The sequence below is a fragment of the Chinchilla lanigera genome, unplaced genomic scaffold (genome assembly GCF_000276665.1).
Source record: "Chinchilla lanigera isolate Chin_1 unplaced genomic scaffold, ChiLan1.0 scaffold00038, whole genome shotgun sequence".
Taxonomy (NCBI): domain Eukaryota; kingdom Metazoa; phylum Chordata; class Mammalia; order Rodentia; family Chinchillidae; genus Chinchilla; species Chinchilla lanigera.
Genome location: NW_004955439.1, coordinates 18,543,430 through 18,552,272, shown reverse-complemented (window position 1 = coordinate 18,552,272; position 8,843 = coordinate 18,543,430). Strand labels below are relative to the sequence as shown.

At 40.1% G+C, this 8,843-nt stretch overlaps 1 protein-coding gene and 1 pseudogene across 3 annotated transcripts in view; one reads left to right on the top strand and one right to left on the bottom strand.

The window, feature by feature from the left end:
• Window positions 1–8,843, top strand: part of Pacrg (PARK2 co-regulated) — a 511,308-nt gene that overhangs the window by 111,754 nt on the left and 390,711 nt on the right. The gene's annotated exons all lie outside the window — the stretch shown is intronic.
• Window positions 6,619–7,174, bottom strand: LOC102008893 (annotated as a pseudogene).

Here is an 8,843-nt window from a genome sequence, read left to right as displayed (position 1 = left end):
ACCATGCCTGGCCTTTTTTTTTTATTATTTTAAAGAGTAAAAGAAGGATAACATAGTAATAGGGGGGCTTACCGAATTACAGACAAAGTGGTAGGAAATTATCAATGGTTGTTGTTTTACATATTGTTATCTACAAGATAGTTTCTCAGGAAAACACATAGACAATAATAGTGAGTTACAGACAAAAGTGGTATGTAATTATCAATGGTTGTTGTACTATGCTTTGGTATCTTCAAAGTGGTTTCTAAAGAAGATAAATACAGCTATGTATAAGTGAGAAATTTTTAAAAGATTTAAACAGTAACCATATTTCCATTCTGTCACATGCTGTATTGGCTAAGATCTACCCATCTCTTTGTATATGTGGTAAAATTACTGTTCATCAGATAAGTAGCAAACAACATCCTTGCATTAATAAACTTCTTTGATTAATAAATAATGAATGTGTAACATATGCAGTTAATATAATACATGTATTAATATATGTATACATGTATAGTGACTTTCACTGACTTTCTAATGATAGGCAAAGTGCCCATAAAATAGGACTCACTTTGATTCATGCCCACCTGCCTGACTGGCCTCTTAGTGAGCCTGAATGTAGTTGCTGCTGTTGGGGGCAGACTCTGCTACCCGGGAGGTCCACTTAGGAAGCACTCAGCTTCCTGTTCCCAGCCTTTCTCATGCCCTTCTGCACCCTCGCCCAGGCTGGCCAAAGAGCCCACCTTTTTTTTCTCAGGCACCCACCTTTTCTGTGAGCTCTGTATATGCCCTTTGGCTTCTTTTATTCCAGGCCCTCCCCTCTTTTCTACAGCAGAGACCTCCAAAAGCGCTATTTGCATTCATCCTAAAAGAGTTCTGGAAAGTAGTGCAGTCTCTTTCCCTTTTTATTTTGACATCTAAAAATGCTATCATAAGTTTATTATGTAATTTATTTTTCATTCTGTTAAATGTATCTGGTGTACTCTACATGCCATAGGAAACTGATTCCCATCATCATCTATGAAAAAAATTAGCTTTTGTTTAATTGCTGGAAATTTTACATTTTTTCCTCAAACCCATAATTTTCATTTCATGTTCTCCTCAGAATATTTACCTAATGTAAACATTCTTCACAGTTCTTATTAATTATTCTATCAGACTTCAATCATTTAAAATAATATTATAGTCTCTTTTAACCATAAGGTTCCAAAATTAAATATATGCAGAATCTATGTGTATATGTGTAGATAGATAAATAAGCAGGTCCTAGATTGATTTATCATTAGAAATATGAGTAGCACATAAGCCCAGAATATCTATTGTTAGCCGTCAGGTTGGGCCTTATTAAGCCTTAACATGAACTGGGTAGCTCAGACCTCGAGCCCACAAGGACTCAGGATTTGGCTCTTCTGCCTCTCAGAGGAGCTCTCCCTAATTCTTGAAGGGGCGGTGTCAGTGTCCCCCACAACAAGGGACTGCCTCTTCTTAACCAAGTGAAGTGAGACCTAAGCATTTCTGTGTGCTCACTGTCCACTGTTACAGACAACTGCCTTTCTCAGACTACTGCTGGGAACTGGCACCAGCAGTCCCACCCTCAGAGGAGCAGGATGCTGCTGCTCTAGAGCAAACCCAGGTGTGGACTGAGGTGTGTTTCTGCCGGGGTGGGGAAGTCAAGGAGCCATAGTTTCTGCTCTGTTTTATGTGTGACCCCTTGTTGTGCACTATGGGATTTCTTCCTAGCAATGATATGTGACAGGTAGAGACCACAGAGAGATACACCATGCATTAAAAATATAGATATATCACAAGTTCCTGCTGGAGATATATATAGCTCAGTGGCATAAGCGCCTGCCTGGCAAGCACAAGGTCCTGAGTTCAATTTTCGGTACCAAAAAAAAAAAGCAAGTTCCAATAAATAATTTTTAATTCTAAAAGTGAAATTTTACGTAATTCTCTTAATGAGATAACCTAAACTCTTCATTTCAATGGGTCTATGTATTTGGGTAGATTCTAATTTAGTGTGAGAATAAAATAGGGCCTGGCATCAATTTCCAGCCTGTGAATTATTGTATTGATATAAATACAGGCCAAATTTGCTGTTGGGGTTTTTTTTTTTTTTTTTGGTCTTTTTGAGACAGGATCTTGCTATGCAGCTCTGGCTGGCCTTGAACTCACTTTATAGTCCAGGCTGGTCTCGAACTCACAACAGTCCTCCTGCATCAGCCTCCAAAGTGCTGGGATTACAGGCATGCACCACCACACCCGGCCCTTGCTGCTGTTATAAATAAAGAGTTGAGGGCTGGGGATTTAGCTTAGCGGCAAAAGCCCCTGCCTGGCAAGCGCAAGGTCGTGAGTTCGGTTCCTGGTACCGGAGAAAAGCCAAAAAAAATAAATAAATAAAATAAATAAAGAGTTGAGTGGAAGGTGTTATAACAATATGACTCAATTCTTTGTGGATTTTTTAAAATAGTCATATACCACAATAGCATAGCAATTCAGTAATCAAAAATCATATTTAGTGACCTAAGAGGTGACACATTGTTAAGTTTGTCTTCAATCTTTCTAAAAAGCCGAAACCTGGAAACTTCCTGCTTTAAGACAGGATTTGCTTCTTAGCCCTGTATGTACTAGCACGGACTGTGCATTATCAAGCATGCCTGGGGCCTGGAGCCTGGAGCCATGGGGCCTGGGGCTTTGCATCCAAGGAGGTACACTGTCACATTTGGGATGAGTGAGTGATTTCCTTCTTGTGTGAAGTGGCAGAACTATTGTGAAAGGGGAGTTGAGAAAAGGGGACACCAGGAGCTTTTCTGAGGGAACATTTTTGGGGAACAGTTTAAATGTTTAATGTTTAAAAACTGTAAATTTAAATTCTTAAAATCTGCTGAATCTGGGTGCTCCCTGGAAAACCTTTTTGCTCAAGGTTTGCATGCCCAGTGGAAAAGTCTGGGCTGCGGAGTGCTTTGATCCCTTTGACAGTCAGGCAGGGAATTCTATGTCTTGCTTTCTCCATGCAGCACCCCAATGAAGCATTGACTTGCCGTACCTGTTAGCTTTCTCAGGATCTTACCATTATGCTTGGCTTCTGGCCTGTCATTCATTCACATTGTTTTTTGGCATACTTTCATAGAACTGTGCTGTTCTCAATGCCTGTGCTCCTCCTCCTTTTGTTCATAAGGGTCTCAGCTAGAAAGAAAACACACACACACACAAAGCTATATCAGGGAGTAGGAGACACTCAGCAATGACTTAACCTCCTCCTAAGCCTTGGTTTCCTCACCTGTATCTACAAATCTACATCAGTTAGCAACACTTGCAGCTTGGAGACACCTCATTGGCTACGATACTGCTGCTGCGAAAGCTGACAGATCTACATCAAAGCATTGTCATTTGTTACAGAGATTAAATAATGATAACATTCTTGAAATTAAAACAGTGCTTGGTACATATTAGGTATAAAAGTTTAACTTATTATCATCACTATCATTGTACATTTAAATTCGTTAACCTACTCTGTGGTAAATAGTTGAAAGAAATACAGTATTAAGATATACCTACAAACTTTATCTCCCACATATTTTGCCTAAAATTGTAGTTATTCATTTTGTATTTGCATCACATTTTTTGCTCCTACTAATTCATAAATCCTGGAGGGAGGGACAATTTCCTTTCTGAGAAAGTTCATTTTTTAAAAAAAATTTTCTTGGTACCAGGAATTGAACTCATTACCTTGCGCTTTCCAGGCAGGCACTTGTACCGCTAAGCCATATCCCCAGCCCCAATTTCCTTTCTGGTCTAAAAAACCAATAGGTGATTTTGTTTCACTCATCTTTGCTTACTCTCTTGACTGTGTGCAGTATCTTGCTCTTAGAAGTATTCAATAACTGTTTGTGGAATTGAATTATGTAAAGCTCACCTTTCTTACTTGTGAAAGGACTTAGTGGTTAATCATCTACTAGGTTGGTTGGTAAGAGAAACTTCTTCCACTATAGTTTAACAAAACAGTAACAGCTCTCATATTTGGTTAACAAGAAGAGTAGAAAGATGTTTTGACTTTGCTCCAGGAACTAATGGTTTATGTGGAGAGAGCTCCACATAAATGCTGTCTGATACAGAATGAGAAATCGCAGGGGATATTAAAATGCAAGGATTACAGGTCCAAAATTAATCATTTGATTCATTTTTTTGTATTTTTGTCTTGCTAACGACTGTTTCTCACCACAGAACAAATAAAGCAAATGCTCCTTGTGTATGTAGTTTTAGAACTTGCACTTGTTTTTTTCAGGTTTTATCTTTTATCACACATGTATGCAGTATACAATGGTTGCACTCCTTGTGAGGAGTTGGTACATGCGCATATACATCTTTTTTTTTTTTTTTGTCTTTTTGAGACAGGGTCTCTCTATGCAGCTCAGGCTGGCCTTGAGCTCACTTTGCAGCCCAGGCTGGTCTCAAACTCACAGCAATCCTCCTGCCTCAGCCTGCTGAGTGCTGGGGTTACAGATGTGCACCACCACACCTGGCTATACATCTTTTTTCTTCCCCTTTCCCTTCCATCCCCTTGCCTTCTATCTCATGGTTTCCTTTCCTTTTGCAAGAGATCTATCTCCTTTTTTCCTATTATTTAGCTTTATTTTGATATTTATTTATGTTTCAGGCTCCTCATATAAGAGAAACCATGATGTATTTAAGCACCTGTGTCTTATTTATTTCACTTAACATTATGATCTCAAAAGGTATCCATTTCCCTACAAATGATTCAAGTGTATCTTTATGGACAGAGCAGTACTCTATTGTGCATAAATGTCACATTTTCTTTATCCACTCTTCTGTTGATGGACATATAACCCACTCCCAAGATTTAGCTATTGTGAATTGTGCCACTATAAACATGAGTATGTATGCCACTGTAATATAATGTCTTTAACTCTTTCTGGAAGATAACTAGAAGAGGAATAGCTGGATTGAGTGAAACTGCTAGTTTTAGTTTTTGAAGAATCTCCATGCTGATTTCCATACTGGTGGTAATAGTTTACATCCCTACCAACAGGGTGGAAGTGTTCCTTTTCCCCTGCAGCCTCGCCAGCACTTGTTATTATTTGATTTCTTGATGATAGCTGTCCTTTCTGGAGTAAGATAGAATCTCAGTGTTGTTTTAATTTGCATTTCTGTAACGGCTAGATACGTTTTCAATGTATTTATTTGTCATTTGTACTTCTTTTATTTAGAAGTGTCTATTCATTTTAGTTGACCAATTTTGACTTTGTTTTGGAGGAGTCTAATATTTTTGAGTTCTTTATAAATACACTTCATCAGTGAGTTTAGCATGGTCATCCCCTTGATCAGCTGCAACTTCTCATCAAATTCTACATTGATAGTCTCTTTGGAGATATCTAGCAAGCAGCTCTTTTGCTTATTCTTTATGTCATCTTACCCTTGCTCTCTTCCAGGTAAGGCAAGTTAGTGAGTGCAGTGTTATTGCTCGTGTAACTGTGCAGAGCATGGGAGGCAGAGGGGAGTAAGCTTGGCTCACTGCAGCTGCACTGGCTGAAGCTTAGGACTGATGATTTCTGACTTGGTCTGGAGAGTGTTAACCATGATCCATTCATGCATTTACAACCTGTGTGTTCTTGGGCATGTTACTGCAGTTTTCTTATCTTTGTTTCTGCCATTATTAACTAGGGAAGCGCTGGGGATATAGCTCAGTGGCATAAGCGTCTCGCTGGCAAGCACAAGGTCCTGAGTTCTATCCCTGATACTGCAAAAAAAATTATTAACTAGGGAGACTAATGCCCCAGGGCCCACACCTAGTAGGGCTGTCATGAGGGTTAGGTGAAGCAATGTGTGCAAAACACTGAGTGCCCAACCTGGCACACATCAGAGTGCCTGCAATGATGATCACATAGATTTGTCACTTGTGTCACTCACGAAATTATTAGGGCTGATGTCCTCCATCACCCCTTCAGTTCAGACTCATAACTGTTGTCACAGACATTCTTCCTTTGGCATCTGAAAGACATTTAAGTATGGAAAAAAATTTTTAAATCATGTATTATTCTATGAAAAAGAAATTATAGCATCTATCTTAAATTGTCATTTTAAGAAAAAATGAAAAGAAGTATAGCTTGAAGAATTTAGCATATTTAATATTAAGATGCCTTTAAAGATCAGCTCAATATATAGCGTGAAATTCAATAAAGAGATCAGCAAAGCAAATAAGCAAGAAGACCTCGCGTCACTATGAGTGTCACACAGGCTGAGAGCTTGGAGGGGATGCTCTCAGTCCCTGTGGATTCAGCTGTCCTCAGAACTCCGCATTCCTACACCTTCATGCAGTGCATGTGCTCCCTGTGGGTCTCCTTCAGCTTCATTCACCAGTCCATCATTAAGAACACAAGAAAACCCCATGAAAATGGAAAAATGAATGTATTCACAGTTGGCCAACAGGATAGAGCAGAAACCAGGACATACACATACATACATTAACCAGTCTTCGGCTCACCAGAGGCTCAGGAAATGTTGAATTTTCCTGGGCAACAAGGCTGGGGGTGGTGTTTTCTGCTCTTAGCATGAGGAAGCTAGAGAAATCATTTATCTTTTTTTTTTAACTTTTATTTGCAATTATTTTATGCTTAATTTATTCCCATGCCATAAGCTTTTGTTTCTTCAGTTTCTTCTGGGATATCTTTTTCTTTTGTGCAACTTCCTCCTCTGGTTTAGGAGCAGTTTGTTCCTTTTCAGTAATGGTCATTTCAATGTGGCAGGGGGAGCTCATGTATGGGTTTATCCAGCCCTGAGCTCTGTAAGTACGGCAGTGCATCTTGGGTGCTTTGGTCACCTGGATACGTTCAATGAGCAGAGAACCTACGTCTCAACCCTTAAGTTCAGCATTACTCTCTGCATTTTTAAGCATGTGCAGCAAAAATTGAGCACTTTTTTTTTGGCCACTGACCCTGTGTCCAGCCCCACTGTTTGGCCTGGGCACACCTGCCAATGCTACCATTGTAACGCCAGAATGGCACACATTGCTTCTTTAATGTGACATCCTTTAGACACTTGGTGGCCTTTCTGATATGCATACCCTTGATGGCCTGGGCAGTTTCACAAGTGTTCTTAAAGTGAACACAAAGTTTGAGTCCCCTGATTTGCATGATTTTGTGGGGTTTTCTGGGTCAAGAGGGTAGTGAACCATTTTCACAGGTCTCCTCAAGCCATTTACAGGAAAAGGACAATTTAGAAAAGAAGAAAGTCTTAATTTAAAAAATCCACCATAACCTCTCAGTTACAAACTCAGTCCTGTGGTGTTTTGTTTCTGTTTTTTTTTTTTATTTGTTTGTTTGTTTTTGTGGTTTTTCTCCGGTACCGGGAACCAAACTCACAACCTTGCGCTTGCCAGGCAGGCGCTTTTGCCGCTAAGCTAAATCCCCAGCCCTTTTGTTTCTGTTTTTGTTTTGTCTTTCTTCTTCAGTGAGAGGCTTCTGCAGGGCTTAGCACACTTCCTGCCACACAGCAGCACTTGTTAGAGATGGATGATTTAACTGGCCGTCCTGGGATATCAGTCACAGAGCTTGCTGATCAGCCATGGCCCCTTGCTCCTGAGGTCCAGGTTCCGTCTCTGATCTCTTCGATGCAGTACTTTTACACCTCTAGCAACTCAGAGTTTCATGCCATACCTAACCAGAAAGGTCACTTATCCCTATTCCAAAAAGAATCGTATTTGTGTCTAATATTTTAACAGCAATACATTCAACTGGCTCTGTGGCCATAAGAAAATCTCCTAAGTGTGATGATGAAGGGTCCATACTTGGAGGTAGCCACAACAGCCTGAGAGCACCCTGTGGTAGCACTGTAACAACAGCAATGTCATTCGATGCATGCCATGCCTTTAAGAAAAACTCTACACAAAAACAGTCTTTCACATGTGCGCCATTGCACTTTTAATATGTTATATAACAGTTTAAGTGATCAAGTTATTTAGCTTAAGGAGTCTAATGATTATTCTCTTTTAAGTAATTTGATTCGTCTGTTAAGTTTTTTCTGCAAAACTTACAATTGTTCATATCTGACACTGAGCCATCCATTTACTAGAATTTGAATTGGGTTCTCTATTAAAGACAGGGCACTACTGTGAGAGCTCTTTTCTCCCTGAATTTTTTCCCCATTTTTGGCTAAGAAAGCATCTGGAGTGATTCCAGCGCGTTTACCTCGGTCTTCCCTTCAGAGGTCAGGGGATTAAACAGTGAAAGAAGGAGAAGTGGAATTGCCAGTAGGTGGCTCACTACGAATGTGCTTGGGACGGGCGCAGAACTGCAACCCCTCCTCCATTTATCCTTTGTTTTTCAATCCCTGCTGCTCTGAGCCTTTTTCTGTACTGTCTGAGTCATTTGGGGAGTGAAGGGGGAAGAGAGAGAAAAGAGAAGCAAGGAAGCCTGCACAGCCTGGAGCGCCAGAATAGCAAGGCCCCGTCTTACTCTGAGTGGTCCCAAAATGTAGCCCAGTCCCATTTTCTTTCCACACACAATTGCTTGTTCTTTTGTTCCTGTGTCCTTGGCAAAGACTGAAAGAACTAAGCCTCTAATACTTGGCCCCTCTTGTGTCAGTTAAGAAATAATAAGCCATTGTCTTCATTAAGCCACCCTTGTTTTAGTAAATAGAATCCAGATACCGGAGAGGGAACATTTGGAAGGGGGCAGAATCAAACCAGAGATGCCTTCCAAAATTCCCTAGAGAAACTGTTTTGTTTCTCTCATTTTATTGCTTCTCACTGAAAAGATTCATATTCAAATGGGGTGAGGCTGTGAATAGTTGCTCGCACATTCTCATGCACCCAGGAAGGCTATGATTACGGCTAATTACAATGA